The sequence below is a fragment of the Staurois parvus genome, unplaced genomic scaffold, assembly GCF_062004578.1.
Source record: "Staurois parvus isolate SC_StPar_1 unplaced genomic scaffold, SC_StPar_1.0 ptg000430l, whole genome shotgun sequence".
Lineage (NCBI taxonomy): Eukaryota > Metazoa > Chordata > Amphibia > Anura > Ranidae > Staurois > Staurois parvus.
Window position 1 is genome coordinate 2,941,631 of NW_028318226.1, and position 16,899 is coordinate 2,958,529.

The 16,899-nt window shown below is 47.7% G+C and overlaps 1 protein-coding gene across 1 annotated transcript in view; it reads right to left on the reverse strand.

The window, feature by feature from the left end:
* P2RX3 (purinergic receptor P2X 3) overlaps positions 1-16,899 on the reverse strand; it is a 223,248-nt gene that overhangs the window by 107,499 nt on the left and 98,850 nt on the right. The gene's annotated exons all lie outside the window — the stretch shown is intronic.

Sequence of the window (16,899 nt, forward strand, 5' to 3'; positions counted from 1 at the left end):
CCCTCCTCTTTCTTCCTTTTCTGCGAGGTGGCTCCGGGCTTCAGGTGTAGGGCTTTCCTCAGTAAATCAGTCCTTGGGGGATTCCTCTGGGTCTCTTGCCCTTCTCTTTTAAATCCCCATTTTGTTAGGGCTCCTTTCATAGAGAGCAAGCTGGATCTCATGGGTCCACTTCAAACCGTTCCGCAAGCCGGGGAATGAAGTCAGGAGTAGACCGGCACCTCCTTCTCTTCTCGGGAAGCCGGCCGGCTTCTTTTCCTCCCAGTGCTGCTCCACGGAGGACCACATGGTCCCGCCGTGTTACCTCGTCTCCCAGCAACCCGACACGGCGTCCCGTGCAGCCCCGGGGGAATCGATCTCCGTCTCTACCTCGCAGCCTCTCACGTCCCCGGTTCTCTGCTCACTCTGCCGAGTCCTTCCGCACTCCAGTGAGTCTCGTCACACAATTAACACATCAGGAGGGCCCTAATGGGAGGTTGGGATGCAGAGCTTGGCGGAGAGCTACTACCTCGCGCTCTTCTCAGCCGCCATGTTCAGGCTCCTCCCCCCCACTCTGGAGGATATCTGTACTGTTCTGACATTCTTGGACCTCAAGAAATTAGATTGGCTGTCAGTACTTCAGGATTGATCAATATTCAGATATATACCATAGTTTGTGAACTCTAAAACTTTCCTACAAACTAAAAAATACATCCTAATTTGGGTTATTTTCACCAAAGACATGTAGCAGAATACATTTTGGCCTAAATTTATGAAGAACAATTATTTATTTGCAAACTTATATAACAGAAACAAAGAAAAATGTGGTTTTTTTTTTAACTTTTCAGTCTTTTTTTGTTAATTTAGCAAAAAAATAAAAAAAACCCAGTGGTGATTAAATACCACCAAAAGAAAGCTCTAGTTGTGTGAAGAAAATGATAAAATTTTAGTTTAGGTACAATGTTGTATGACCGCGCAGTTGTCATTCAAAGTGTGAGAGCGCTGAAACCTGAAAATTGGCCTGGGCAGGAAGGGGGTAAAAGTGCCCTGTATGGAAGAGGTTAATAGGTGGTACTTATTCTTTATGGGCATGATTGGTGCGGTTAAATTGACTTTGGTGACACTTTATGCCCCTAATATTCAACAGGACCTCTTTCTTCAAATCACTTTAGACACTATCTCTTAGAATTTGTGGAGGGCCAGTTGATCTTAGGCAGTAACTTCAATGTCACCCTCATCCCTACTGTGGCTACCTCTTTTGGATCTTCCTCGCTCTCTCTGGGTTCTTACAAGCGTATTTCACAGACCCCTAAGACACAGTTGGAGGATGTTTGCTGCTTCACTCTGGCAAGTGGAAATACATATTCTACTCAGCCCCTCACAAGGTATACTCCCGTATTGACTTTTTCTTTATCCCACATAGGTCTTGAAATACACTCTTATGGGCACCCCCTCTTCTAAGACCACATCTTTGAAGTTAAATGAGAGTCTACAGCAGGATCCAGAAGTTTTGGTGGATGTGGTAAAGGAGATTGGATGCTATTTCCAGGCCCCTGACAACACCATAACAGTACTGAATCTTGTTTATGTTGCCAGTCAGAATCACACCCCCTGTGTGTTTTTGGGCACGGATGCAGTCCTTCAGGATATTGGATTAGGGGACAATATGATGCACTGGATCTCTAGCATATATTCCCAGCCATCGGCTCGAGTTAAGCTGAATGGAGTGCTCTCTGACCCTTTTCCTATTACCAATGGAACTAGACAGGGGTGCTCCCTGTCCCCCCTCCTTTTTGCTCTTATGCTCAAGCCTTTTCTTTGTAAGGTCCATCTGAATCCAGACATTACAGGTCTTGCTCTTTAAGTATCCCAATACAAGGTATCAGCCTATGCTGACGATATGCTATTTTCTGTGATCAATCCAGTGATTTCTTTACCTAACCTCTTCCATGAACGTGATCTCTATGGAGCCTTATCCAATTTAAAGATCAACTTTACTAAATCCAAAGTGATGGGTGTGGCGATTCCACCAACTTCAAATGCTCCAATTTACCTTTAAATTCAAATGTAGACTTAAAATGGAGTTCCACCCAAAAGTGGAAGCTTTGCTTTTCTGCCTCCTACCCCCTTCCACTGCCACAATTGTCACCAGGGGGGAACAGGTACCTGGTTTTGACAGGTACACACTCCCTCTTTTTATTAGGCACCACCAGCAGCCCTATGGGACACTACCAAGGTCTCAGAGGAGTGAATACAAAGCGCAACTCGCTTCGCACATGCGCAGTAGATCGGACGTGAAGCCGCAAAGCTTTACTGACAGTTTCCCTTAGTCAAGATGGTGGCGCCAGCACCCAACAGCCGACTGAAGAATCGGCTTGGGGTGAGGACATCGCTGGATGACTGGAAAGGTAAGTGTTCTACTATTAGGTCAGCAGCCACAGTATTTGTAGCCGCTGAATTTTAACTTGATTTGAGGTGGCGGGGACCGGAACTCCACTTTAAAATATTTGGGTATCTATAAACCAGCCAACCTACCACGTACCTTTGATCTTAATTTTCCCTGCTTCTAAATGCGGTCCGTACACTGTTGGACAAATGGTAGCGCGGTCTCCACTCTTGGCTCGGAAGATGCAATATAGATAAAATGTCAATTTTACCGAAAGTTTTATATTTGTTTCAAGCATTGCCTATCTCACTGCCCTCAAGTTACTGTACCTCTAAAGAGTTCATACTTATAGATTGGTGCCAACATGTGGAGGTTAAAATTTGGCCGTGTCTAGAACAAGCTCAACGCAAATCACTGCTATGTCGCTTGCTGTGGTACTATAGGGAGCTTCCCTCCTCTCTCAAGGCACATCCATTGGTAGGCACTATGGCACACATCTGTTCTCAGCCATTCATGACTACTGACCTCTCCTCTGTGGACTCCCCATTGTTCCCAATCCTGGGTAACCTTTGTGAAAGGCCAGCATGACAGCACTTTCCATCTGTTATCTTCAGGATGCTTCCAGGCCTCCCACTTTTTAGTTGCTGGAGACGGGCCCTCTATTCAATGTTTGACCAACCCCACGGGTTCCTTCCACTTGGACTTTTGGAGGGCAGTGCAGTTATGGCATTTTCTGTGCTCCTTACATACTCCATCAGTCTTCAATGCATCAACTCCGTTTGAAGAAATCTCCTCCGGACAGGGCACTTTACATCTTATACTTTTTTCCTTCTGTATGCTTCCACCATGCCTGCCAAAGTATACAAAAAGCCTATACTCTGACACCTTCTTAATGCTGCTAAATATTGCATTCCTCTCACACAACCTTCATCCATCAGATGAAGGCTCATGAAGGCGGAGGATTTGAATCAGATGGAGGACTTGGTCCTGTCTTCACAGCACAAACGAGAAGTCTATTCCAAAACATGGGATTTGTAGAATATGTTTGTCTATTCTGGGGAGGGTAAAGCCCTCTTTGAACTGAGCCTTGCTGAGTAAGAAGTCATTGCCATCCCACCTTTGGACTGAACCATTCTTCCCATTTTCCCCTCCCCCCCACTTCATTATCCCTCTTCTCTTTATCTCCTTTCTGCTCATTTTCTTGCATTACAAACTGGTTAGGGCAGTACCCTTTCTCCCCATTGGGGAGTTACGGTTAAATATTTATTGGAATTTTATATACTGTCTGTATTGGATACTGCCTTATGTTAATAAAATTAAATTTGAAAAAATAAAAGAGATTTATTTTTGCTTAAAGGTGTAACTACAGCTCTGGTTCTCCCTGCAGGTCTATAAAATATTTATTTTCTATGCAGAAGCCCCTTGGATCTCTGCCTACTATGAAAACTATTAGCCTTGCATTGATGATGCAATTCACAATGTACAGTATATCTGCTCTAGCTCCGAACATATAGCTTAAAGGATAAGTTCACCTTTTGCACAAAAATAATAAATGCACATTTTTTTGCACCTGCATTTATTATGTTTGGCTGCAGAAACCTGTAATGCATTGCACCAGTGATCAGCAGATCACTGGAGCCATGCAGGTCTCCTGCAGACCTGTCAGTATGTATGGGCAAGAAGATATACTGACAAGAAGAAGCAATGAACTACCATGATGCTCCACAGCGCTATGGTAGTTAATTGAGAACTACAAACTAACAGCCGCTAAGGTTATCGGGACTTATAGTTCATTAATTCACAGAACACTGAGTGAATGAATGACGCCGCCTTGTGGGCAGAGTCCAGCATGTCCGCACTGCTTTTAAGTACTGACAGCTAGTACATGGAACCTCTCCCTGTCCTTTTGTCACAGGGAAGGGGGGCAGCACTGGGAACATGTTACAAGTAGCCCTCCACCCAGTAATGCTCACCTTGCCAGTGCTCTCTGACTGATTCTGCCTCTGTCACAACTGATGGCAATACATGATCCTTCGTGACCTCCTCCACAGTGACAGTAATCTGGTTTATCAACCAATAGTTATGCCCAAGTACTGTCACAATACTTGGGGGTAAAACACCCCCACTCTTCTTAGTTTTCAGCACCAGATGACTCTAGGGATTTTAGTGCCCGCTGCAACAAAAGGTAGGAGTGAGAAGGGAGTGCTGACAAGGTGACTATTAGTGGTTTGAACATGACATAATTGGAACTGAAAGATGCAGTTTTGATTAGGTGTCATTTGTGCTTCCAATTTAAACAGCCACTCACTGAAGGATTTTACAAATGTAAATTTAAATGTACTGCAAGCTGGCGGCAGATGCAGGCACCAAAACCTACTGGTACATCATGGTGAGCATGTGCACTGACACATCCCCTGGGGTGTCCTGTGGATACAGTGGATCATGGTGATAGTTACCCGGCTGCTTTGAGCAGCCGGGGTATTATGTGATCACTATAGTTACATAGTTAGTCTGGTTGAAAAAAAGACACAAGCCCAACTAGTTCAACCAATGAAAGGGAAAAATAAATTTATACAATTCTATATACACAATCCTATACACATGGTTGATCCAGAGGAAGGCAAAAAAACTCAATAAAGCATGATCCAATTTGCTCCAGAAGGGGAAAAAATTCCTTCTTTATCCCGAAAGAGGCAATCGGATATTTTCAGGACCAATTTCACCTATAAATATTAGTATCCAGTTAAATTGTGTACATTAAGGAAAGAATCCAGGCCTTTTTAAAAACAATCTACTGAGCTGACCAAAACAAGCTCTTGAGGGTGTCTATTCCATATTTTCACAGCTCTTACCGTGAAGAAGCCTTTCCGTATTTGGAAATGTAATCTCTTTTCCTCCAGATGTAAACAGGGCCCCCTTGTCCTCTGTGATGACCTTAAAGTGAATAACTCCACCAAGCTCACTATTAGAGATGAGCGAATCGAACACGACGAAGTGAAATTCGTTTAGAAGATTAGGAAAAATTCGATTCGCGCCGAATCCGAAAATTAGCAAACTTCGGATGCACGAATCGAATTTTCCCAAAAATGGCGGCGACGTGTGTGGCGACGGAGCGGGGATCTCTGGGAAGGCGCGCAGACAAGGCGCGCTGACCCATAATGCATTCATTCATGACGTGATCGCATTAGCCAATCAGCAGCCAGCCAGCCAGCACTGTGTAATGGTGGAGCTATAAATTGCGGCCATCTTAGAATTCTCCATTAGCCTCCGGTCATTCAAGAGAGACAGACCTGTCTGTATTAGGGACAGAGATAGGGCCACAGAGACTTTAGGGCCACAGAATCGTTACTCAGGGACACAGAATCGTAACTCAGGGACACAGAATTGTTACTCAGGGACACAGAATTGTTACTCAGGGACAGACACAGAATTGTTACTCAGGGACACAGAATTGTTACTCAGGGACAAAGAATCGTTACTCAGGGACACAGAATCGTTACTCAGGGACACAGAATCGTTACTCAGGGACACAGAATCGTTACTGAGGGACACAGAATCGTTACTGAGGGACACAGAATCGTTACTCAGGGACACAGAATCGTTACTCAGGGACACAGAATCGTTACTGAGGGACACAGAATCGTTACTGAGGGACACAGAATCGTTACTCAGGGACACAGAATCGTTACTCAGGGACACAGAATCGTTACTGAGGGACACAGAATCGTTACTGAGGGACACAGAATCGTTACTCAGGGACACAGAATCGTTACTCAGGGACACAGAATCGTTACTCAGGGACACAGAATCGTTACTGAGGGACACAGAATCGTTACTGAGGGACACAGAATCGTTACTCAGGGACACAGAATCGTTACTCAGGGACACAGAATCGTTACTGAGGGACACAGAATCGTTACTGAGGGACACAGAATCGTTACTGAGGGACACAGAATCGTTACTCAGGGACACAGAATCGTTACTCAGGGACACAGAATCGTTACTGAGGGACACAGAATCGTTACTCAGGGACACAGAATCGTTACTCAGGGACACAGAATCGTTACTCAGGGACACAGAATCGTTACTCAGGGACACAGAATCGTTACTGAGGGACACAGAATCGTTACTGAGGGACACAGAATCGTTACTCAGGGACACAGAATCGTTACTCGAGGACACAGAATTGTTACTCGGGGACACAGAATCGTTACTCGGGGACACAGAATTGTTACTCAGGGACACAGAATCGTTACTTTCTGCTTCACAGCCACTATTGAATTAAAGAGTATGTCAGACAACACGCAGAGAAGTGGCAGAGGAGGCAATGTTTCAGGAGCGAGCAGACGTGGCAGCAGAGGAAGGGGTCGAGGCAGCACTAGTCGCAGCCAGAGGCCAGTGCTCCCGGTGTCATCCAGCGGTCGTGTCTCCACCGACAACCCTGCCGTCATCGATTGGTTGACTCGGTCGTCTTCCTCTTCCCAGGTCACCTCTGACACCTACAGCCAACGGTCGGTGGGTACGTCAGACACAACCGTTAGTTGGCATGGCCCGGGAGCAAGCCCACTGAAATCACGTGTCCTCTACCTGCCCCTGTCCTTTGGTGTTCCCTCACCAAGCGAAGTATCGCATGCTGTGGGCTCAGCCCCACTGTACAGTGAGGAAGAGCTAACAGAGGGCGGTCAGGAACGGGGGGAGACATCCGCCTCTTAAGCAGCCAGGCGAAGAAGTACTGGCGAGGAGAGTGGCTCGGTAGCCGGTCTAGAGACAGGTCTGTCTCCTGACCCACACGCAGCCGAGGGGGCTAGTAGTGACGCGGAGACCCTAATTGATGATGATGAGGCTGATCGCACTTGGCAGCCTCGTCGTCATCAGGCTATTGCTTCCGCATCATCAGGAGAAGAGGGTGCCAGCTTGCCAGCGAGCAAAACAGTCGGTGGGTTGCCCAGGAGGCAGCAGGGTCACAGCAGTGTCAGTGGAGGCAAACGGCCACGGAGTAGAGCACCAGCTCCACTGCAGCCTACCACCACGGCCAGTAGTGGTGCCGGTGTGCACGGAGGAAGTAGCAGTCAGCCAGTGAGGAGTAGCGGGGGCAAAGTTTCCTACTCGGCGGTGTGGCAATTTTTCGTCAAGGCGCCCGAGGAAGTATACGTAGCCGTATGTCGACTATGTGGCCAGAAAGTCAAGCGTGGCCAGGGGGCCCATGTTGGGACTACAGCATTGCGTCAGCATATGCAGCGTCGCCATTCGGTGGCCTGGGAAAACCGTGATAAAGATACGGCGGTTCTGCCTGCCCCAGCCCCCGCTCCATCACCCGCTCCGTTACTTGCTCCGTCACCCGACGTCAATCGCCCTCTATCAGCCAGTCAAGGCTCCAACACCTCTGCTGAGGGGAGTTGTCGCTCGTTGGCATCTTCCGCTCGTTCAGATGCTCCTTCTCCTGCTACTCCTCTTCACGGATTCCGTCAGCAGTCTTTCTTGGAATCCGTTTCCAAGAGACAACAGTTTGTGAGCACGCACCCGACGGTGCAGAAGCTGAACGTCCTCCTGTCCAAGTTGCTGGTGCTGCAGTCCCTCCCTTTCCAAGTGGTGGACTCAGCACCTTTCCGAGAAATGATGGCTTGTGCCGAGCCGCGGTGGAGAGTGCCAAGCCGGCATTTCTTCGCCAAAAAGGCAGTGCCAGCCCTGCATTCACATGTAGAAGAGATGGTGGGCCAGTCTTTGAGCATGTCGGTCTCTGCCAAAGTGCACGGCAGCGCCGACGTGTGGAGCTGTAACTACGGTCAGGGACAGTACATGTCATTTACGGCCCACTGGGTGAACGTGGTGCCGGCACAGCCGCACCAGCAACTTGGACAGGTCACGCCGCTTTTGCCTCCACGTTTGCACGTCCTTGGTCCAGAAAAGATGTCCGCCTCTACCACCTCTTCTTCCGCCGTGTCCTCAGCCGCCACCACCGTGCCAAGTCCCATTACCCGACCGGCATATCACATGTGCAGAGCGCAACGGTGTCACGCTGTGCTGCACCTGGTATGCCTTGGCGAACGTAGTCACACAGGGGAGGAACTTCTGAGTGTAATGAACAGAGAAATCGACAGATGGCTGTCTCCGCGCAAACTGAAAATCGGAACCATGTTGACCGACAACGGAAAGAACATGGTGTCTGCTCTGCGTCAAGGAAGGTTGTGCCATGCGCCATGCATGGCTCACGTGTTCAATCTGGTTGTCAAGCGGTTCCTAAAATCCACCATCCCACTGCAAGACATCCTTAAAATGTCACGTAAACTTTGCATGCATTTCAGCCATTCCTACACCGCAAAGCACACCCTCCTTGAGCTGCAGCAGCAGAACGGAATTCCACAGCATCGCCTGATCTGCGACGTTGCAACAAGGTGGAATTCAACCCTACATATGTTAGACCGCCTTTACGAACAGCGAAAGGCCATCACCGATTTCCTAATGTTACAAGCGGATAAAGGTACTCCCCTGTGTAACTTAGATGTCAGCCATTGGCAGCTCATGCATGACACCTGCCGCTTGCTCAGGCCCTTTGAGGAGGCCACGCTATTCGTGAGTCGGCAGGACTATGGGATGAACGACGTCATTCCTCTATTGCACGTCCTGGAACAAATGCTGTTAACAATGGCTGGTCAGGGTGCGGTAGACGTGGCGCACAGATCTCAACGCCACATGACCCCTGTGGGGGCAGGACAGGAAGAAGAGGAGGAGGTAGAGGAGGACATTGGTGCTCAGGAATTATTGAGTGAAATGGGTGCTTTTTCCACTCAGCGGACAGGAGTGGAGGAGCAGGAGCATCTGGTAGAGGAGGAGGAGGAGACAGAGGACCCAGACGCACCGTGGCAGTATGCTGAGGAGATGGAGGCAGGGAGTCCCTCGCATTCCTTGGCACAAATGGCCCATAGCATGCTCGCTTGCTTGCGTAGCGACAGCCGAATAATAACCATCAGACAGAGGGATGACTTTTGGCTGTCCACCTTGTTGGACCCTCGCTACCGTTCAAAAATGGTGGCCTTTTTCACACCTGCTGAGAGGGAGGCCTAAATAAAGTACTATAAAAACCACCTATGTAGTCAGTTGGTCTCTGCCTCTCTGCGCCAACGTCCATCCTCAGACACTGTGGGCCCTGTGCGCTCGCGTTCCGCTGCCATGGCAGCAGGGGAGGGGTGGGGTGGTAGGAGCAGTGGCAGCTCCACCAGCAGCGGCTGCCTCAGTCTGCAGTCGATGATGAGTAGCTTTCTTCACCAGCGCAGTGAGGAAACTACTAACCAGCCGCAGCAGCAGCAGCATCAGGTGGACCTGGAGCAGGACCTCAAACAACAGGCTCGGGCCTACTTGGACAGCACCCTGCCAACCGAGTTAGACAATCCCCTTGACTACTGGGCAACGAAACTTGACCTTTGGCCCCAACTAGCTGAATTTGCCCTTGAAAGGCTGTCATGCCCGGCCAGTAGCGTGGCATCGGAGCACGTGTTTAGTGCGGCAGGAGGTATTGTAACTCCGCGGAGGACACGACTGTCCACCCAAAGTGTGGAGAGACTCACGTTTGTGAAAATGAATCAGGCGTGGATTAGTCTGGATTTCAAACCACCAGTTCCTGACACAACTGACTAAATCCGCCATGAATCATGCCCCAAACATGTTATTATTTTTAACATAGGCCTCTGTATGGCCTTCAATTTAAGCTGCTTACGCTTCGCCACTCTGCCATGGGCCCCTGTACCGCCTCCTCTTGCTGCTGCCAGGTCCAGAGTGTGTCATGGGTCCCTGTACGGCCTCCCATTGCTGCTGACTTCATCGCCAGACTCTGCCATGTGCCACTTTCAGGTCTCCTTACACTGTTGGTGGGTTCCATTTTGTGATAGGGTGCTGTATGGCCTTCCATTGCTGCTGCCTCCACCGCCACCCTGCGCCATGTGCCTCTGTCGTCTGCTCACGCTGCTGACGGCTTCCGCTTTTTAACCGAGGCCTGTGTTTGGCTTCCGAATACTGCTGCATCGTCCGCCACCCTGCGCCATGTGCCTCTGTCGTCTGCTCACGCTGCTGACGGCTTCCGCTTTTTAACCTAGGCCTGTGTATGGCTTCCGAATACTGCTGCCTCCACCGCCACCCTGCGCCATGTGTCTCTGTCGTCTGCTCACGCTGCTGACGGCTTCCGCTTTTTAACCTAGGCCTGTGTATGGCTTCCGAATACTGCTGCCTCCACCGCCACCCTGCGCCATGTGTCTCTGTCGTCTGCTCACGCTGCTGACGGCTTCCGCTTTTTAGCCTAGGCCCGTGTATGGCTTCCGAATACTGCTGCATCCACCGCCACCCTGCGCCATGTGTCTCTGTCGTCTGCTCACGCTGCTGACGGCTTCCGCTTTTTAACCTAGGCCTGTGTATGGTTTCCGAATACTGCTGCCTCCACCGCCACCCTGCGCCATGTGTCTCTGTCGTCTGCTCACGCTGCTGACGGCTTCCGCTTTTTAACCTAGGCCTGTGTATGGCTTCCGAATACTGCTGCCTCCACCGCCACCCTGCGCCATGTGCCTCTGTCGTCTGCTCACGCTGCTGATGGCTTCCGCTTTTTAACCGAGGCCTGTGTTTGGCTTCCGAATACTGCTGCATCCACCGCCACCCTGCGCCATGTGTCTCTGTCGTCTGCTCACGCTGCTGACGGCTTCCGCTTTTTAACCTAGGCCTGTGTATGGCTTCCGAATACTGCTGCCTCCACCTCCACCCTGCGCCATGTGCCACTTTCAGGTCTCCTTACACTGTTGGTGGGTTCCATTTTGTGATAGGGTGCTGTATGGCCTTCCATTGCTGCTGCCTCCACCGCCACCCTGCGCCATGTGCCTCTGTCGTCTGCTCACGCTGCTGACGGCTTCCGCTTTTTAACCGAGGCCTGTGTTTGGCTTCCGAATACTGCTGCATCCACCGCCACCCTGCGCCATGTGTCTCTGTCGTCTGCTCACGCTGCTGACGGCTTCCGCTTTTTAACCGAGGCCTGTGTATGGCTTCCGAATACTGCTGCCTCCACCGCCACCCTGCGCCATGTGTCTCTGTCGTCTGCTCACGCTGCTGACGGCTTCCGCTTTTTAACCTAGGCCTGTGTATGGCTTCCGAATACTGCTGCCTCCACCGCCACCCTGCGCCATGTGTCTCTGTCGTCTGCTCACGCTGCTGACGGCTTCCGCTTTTTAACCTAGGCCTGTGTATGGCTTCCGAATACTGCTGCCTCCACCGCCACCCTGCGCCATGTGTCTCTGTCGTCTGCTCACGCTGCTGACGGCTTCCGCTTTTTAAACTAGTCCTGTGTATGTCTTCCGAATACTGTTGCCTCCACCGCCACCCTGCGCCATGTGCCACTTTCAGGTCTCCTTACACTGTTGGTGGGTTCCATTTTGTGATAGGGTGCTGTATGGCCTTCCATTGCTGCTGCCTCCACCGCCACCCTGCGCCATGTGCCTCTGTCGTCTGCTCACGCTGCTGACGGCTTCCGCTTTTTAACCGAGGCCTGTGTTTGGCTTCCGAATACTGCTGCATCCACCGCCACCCTGTGCCATGTGTCTCTGTCGTCTGCTCACGCTGCTGACGGCTTCCGCTTTTTAACCTAGGCCTGTGTATGGCTTCCGAATACTGCTGCCTCCACCGCCACCCTGCGCCATGTGTCTCTGTCGTCTGCTCACGCTGCTGACGGCTTCCGCTTTTTAACCTAGGCCTGTGTATGGCTTCCGAATACTGCTGCCTCCACCGCCACCCTGCGCCATGTGCCTCTGTCGTCTGCTCACGCTGCTGACGGCTTCCGCTTTTTAAACTAGTCCTGTGTATGTCTTCCGAATACTGCTGCCTCCATCGCCACCCTGCGCCATGTGCCACTTTCAGGTCTCCTTACACTGTTGGTGGGTTCCATTTTGTGATAGGGTGCTGTATGGCCTTCCATTGCTGCTGCCTCCACCGCCACCCTGCGCCATGTGCCTCTGTCGTCTGCTCACGCTGCTGACGGCTTCCGCTTTTTAACCGAGGCCTGTGTTTGGCTTCCGAATACTGCTGCATCCACCGCCACCCTGCGCCATGTGTCTCTGTCGTCTGCTCACGCTGCTGACGGCTTCCGCTTTTTAACCTAGGCCTGTGTATGGCTTCCGAATACTGCTGCCTCCACCGCCACCCTGCGCCATGTGCCTCTGTCGTCTGCTCACGCTGCTGACGGCTTCTGCTTTTTAACCGAGGCCTGTGTTTGGCTTCCGAATACTGCTGCATTCACCGCCCGCCCACTGCTGCTGCCAGGCCCGTAATCTGTCATGGGCCCCTGTACCGCCTCCTCATGCTGCTGCCAGGTCCAGAGTGTGTCATGGGTCCCTGTACGGCCTCCCATTGCTGCTGTCTCCATCGCCACACTCTGCCATGTGCCACTTTCAGGTCTCCTCACACTGCTGGTGGGTTCCATTTTGTCATAGGGTGCTGTATGGCCTCCCATTGCTGCTGCCTCCACCGCTACACTGTGGCTCCACACTCTGGTTTTGGCCCCGTGACTGCCCAAATGAGTGAAGTGTGCGGTGATTCTAAGATCGACGGCACTCATCTGCATGTCATACTGACTGACAGTATTAGTTCTCTTCCCCAGCAGACTCCAAGGGCATTTAAATTAAAGGTACAGTGTTCTGCACTAATATAAAGGCTCTCTGAAGCCTAGAAACACCCTTTTTATAAGTTAAATTCGCAGCGAATATATTCGCCTCGAATCGAATTTATTCCGCGAATTCGGCGAATCAGTCGAATCGAATTTTTGAATAATTCGCTCATCTCTACTCACTATATGAACCACTTATGTATTTATACATGTTGATCATACCCCCCTAATCTCCTCTTCTCAAGAGAGAATAAATTAAGTTCCTCTAAACTTTCTAACTATTATTGGTTATAGTGACCACATAATTAGAATGTCAACAAAACAGTCATGAATGACTTCCATTGATAACTGCTTTGCTTAGTATTGTGATGTTGTGAATGGCCCACAGCTATTACATGGTGCCAATCACAGCACCTTGTACCATGTGATTAGCTGTAGCCAATCATAGATCACATTATTAATCAAGCTGTCATTAAAGAAAGCCATTCATAATAGCTAAAACTATTGCTTATAACAGTGATCATTAATAGTGTACATTACAAGCAGTAATAGTGTACAAAAAAAAAAAAATCAATCCCTGACCACTCTCCCCCCTTCCCCAGAGTAGACACTTACTACTTGGATGATGGGATGTAAAAATAAAAAAAAAAAAAGAAAACAAATTATAGAAAAAGAAAAAAATGTTTAAAAAAGTTGAATAAAAAATATTTACTGATTTATTTTTTACATACTGAGACCAGTCAGTATTCCTGATCACCACCACACTAGTCATATGATGACACTGTACTGCTCTGGTGACAATATGTAAAAAAAAAAAAAAAAAAAATTTGAAAGAAATACACAAATTATACTAAATGTTTTAATTTTCCAAAAAATTGTGACAAAAACAATTACAACTTCTACTAAATGCCTCAGACTGTCTACTTTCCAAAAGGGGGACATTTGTATTGGTTTTTTGGGCGTCAGAAAATGAGATAGGCCATAAGTACATGTAGATTGATCAATTTTATATACAGCCTATACCATAGCTTGTAGACTCTATAATGGGGGGGGCACTGATGTAGGGGGGACTCTAATGGAGACGCTGATGTGCATTGGTTTCAGCCTGCAAATATTTGTAAAATAAACAATGTAGCCCTCATACTGAAAAGCTTGGTATAGAGTTCTTGTTTTGCCAATTTGTGTCTGCAGTCTGTAGATCAATGTACTTACAGTTGCAAGAAAAAGTATGTGAACCCCTTGGGATTACGTGGAGTTTTGCATGAATTGGGCATAAAATGTGCTCTGAACGTCATCTAAGTCACAACAATAGAAGAACACAGTCTGCTGAACATAATACTACACAAACATTAGATGTTGCCATGGTTAAATTGCACATAACATGTAAACATTCACAGTGCAAGGAGGAAAAAGTATGTGAACCTTTGGACTTAATAACTGGTTGACCCTCCTTTGGCAGCAATAACCTCAACCAAACGTTTCCTGTAGTTGCAGATCAGACCTGCACAACCATCTGGAGTAATTTTGGACCACTCCTCTTCACAAAACTGTTTCAGTGTAGCAATATTCTTGGGATGTCTGGTGTGAATCGCTCTCTTAAGGTTATGCCACAGCATTTCAATCGGGTTGAGGTCAGAACTCTGACTGGGCCACTCCAGAAGGCGTATTCTTTGCTGTTGCAGCCATTGTTTTGTTGAATTACTTGTATGCTTTGGGTCATTGTCCTGTTGCATCACCCATCCTCTGCGGAGCTTCAGTTGGCGGACAGATGGTCGTACATTTTCCTGCAAAATGTCTTGATAAACTCTGGAATTCATTTTCCCATCAATGGCAACAATCCGTCCAGGCCCTGAGGCAGCAAAGCAGCCCCAAACCATGATGCTCCCTCCGCCATGTTTTACAGTGGGGATGAGGTTTTGATGTTGGTGTGCTGTGCCTTTTTTTCTCCACACATAGTGTTGTGTGTTCTTCCCAAACAACTCAATCTTGGTTTCATCTGTCCACAGTATATTTTGCCAGTAGTGCTGTGGAACATCCAGGTGCTCTTTTGCAAACTTCAAACGTGCTGCAATATTCTTTTTGGACAGCAATGGCTTCCTCCGTGGTGTCCTCCCATGTACTCCCTTCTTGTTTAATGTTTTCCTTATTGTAGATGTGTCAACAAAAATGTTAGCATGTGCCAGAGATTTCTGTAGGTCTTTAGCTGACACTCTGGGATTCTTCTTTACCTCATGCAGCATTCTGCGCTGTGCTCTTGCAGTCATTTTTATAGGATTACCACGCCTAGGGAGAGTAGCAACAGTGCTAAACTTTCTCCATTTGTAGACAGTCTTTCTTACCGTGGACACATGAACATCAAAACTTTTGGAGATAATTTTGTAACCCTTTCCAGCTTCATGCAAGTCAACAATTCTTGATCGTAGGTCTTCTGAGAGCTCTTTTCTGCGAGGCATGGTTCACATCAGACAGTGCTTCTTGAAACCAGTAAACCCAAAACAGGCATGTGTTTTTTAAGGGCAGGACAGCTGTCAGCAACACATCCAATATCATCACACTGATTGGAGTCAAGGTTGACTCACTCCTGGCTCCAATTAGCTCTGGGAGAAGTCATTAGGCTAGGGACTCACATACTTTTTCCTTCCTGCACTGTGAATGTTTACATGTTATGTGCAATTAAACCATGGCAACATCTAATGTTTGTGTAGTATTATGTTCAGCAGACTGTGTTCTTCTATTGTTGTGACTTAGATGACGTTCAGAGCACATTTTATGTCCAATTCATGCAAAACTCCATGTAATCTCAAGGGGTTCACATACTTTTTCTTGCAACTGTAGATAAGTTTAATTATGTAAATAACATTGCAAAAGCTTATTCATTTTAATAAAAGCTGTTCTGAGTAAAATGGCCAAAATGCATGTTTCATATTTTTGTATATTAGGCACTTTATAATTTAAAAACAAGTCCTTAAAATGTAAATACAATTTAGAGAAGCCCATTAGACAGTTATTGTCATCATAACTAATAAACATGAAACTGCTACATTTGATCTGGGCATCTAGGCTTCAATGACCACTGGTCATGAATGTGTTAAGATATGTGGGAACTAAATAGCACTCAAAGTTTCATGGCCCTATGCTTCTGTTATGCCCATTGCTGATCAACAGTCTATCTGAAACTGGAACCCTGCAATCACTCCAGACGCACATTATTTACAATTCTCATGCAATTTGGGGCTTTCAGCCAAGTGATATATTTAACATTTGATTGTTTAGTGAATAAACATGGCCTACACATGAGATACTTTGATTTTCCTTGTCACAGTTTAAGGAACTGAGAGTAAAATGTCTGGAATGTGGATTCATATAGTTCTTGGTCTATAGACATGACTGATAAACCACTAGGGACTGCTATCAACAAGATGGAAATGAATTGTAAGAAAATATAGTATATTTATAGCTACAAAAGGCTAAATTTCTATCTATACTGTGTCATGTTTATTTAGGCTAGGCTTACAAAATTGTGTGCATTCCCACAATGCACAAAAATGCACATCCCTTCCATAAGCGTGCGGCAGTGCTTGAAATTATTAATAGTATGCCCAACGCACCTCGCTAACACAGACCTGAAGAGCATCATGGTGGTTTAAAAAAAAAAAAAGATGCTTACACTTCTTTGGCACAATTTGTATGTGTAGGGCAGCCCATTGAAATTAATTGGCTGCCCTAAACATGAATCACCAAAACGCATAAAAACATGTGTAATAGGTTACATTTTAGCTTACGCATAACAGAGGGTCAGGAGTTAAATTATTTTAGCTCTGCCAGAACAGGGTGTTTGTAGAAAGTTCTACTGATATTCTGTAGCTTGTCACCGATTGTTGTGACAATGACACTGGTTGGAGATTAC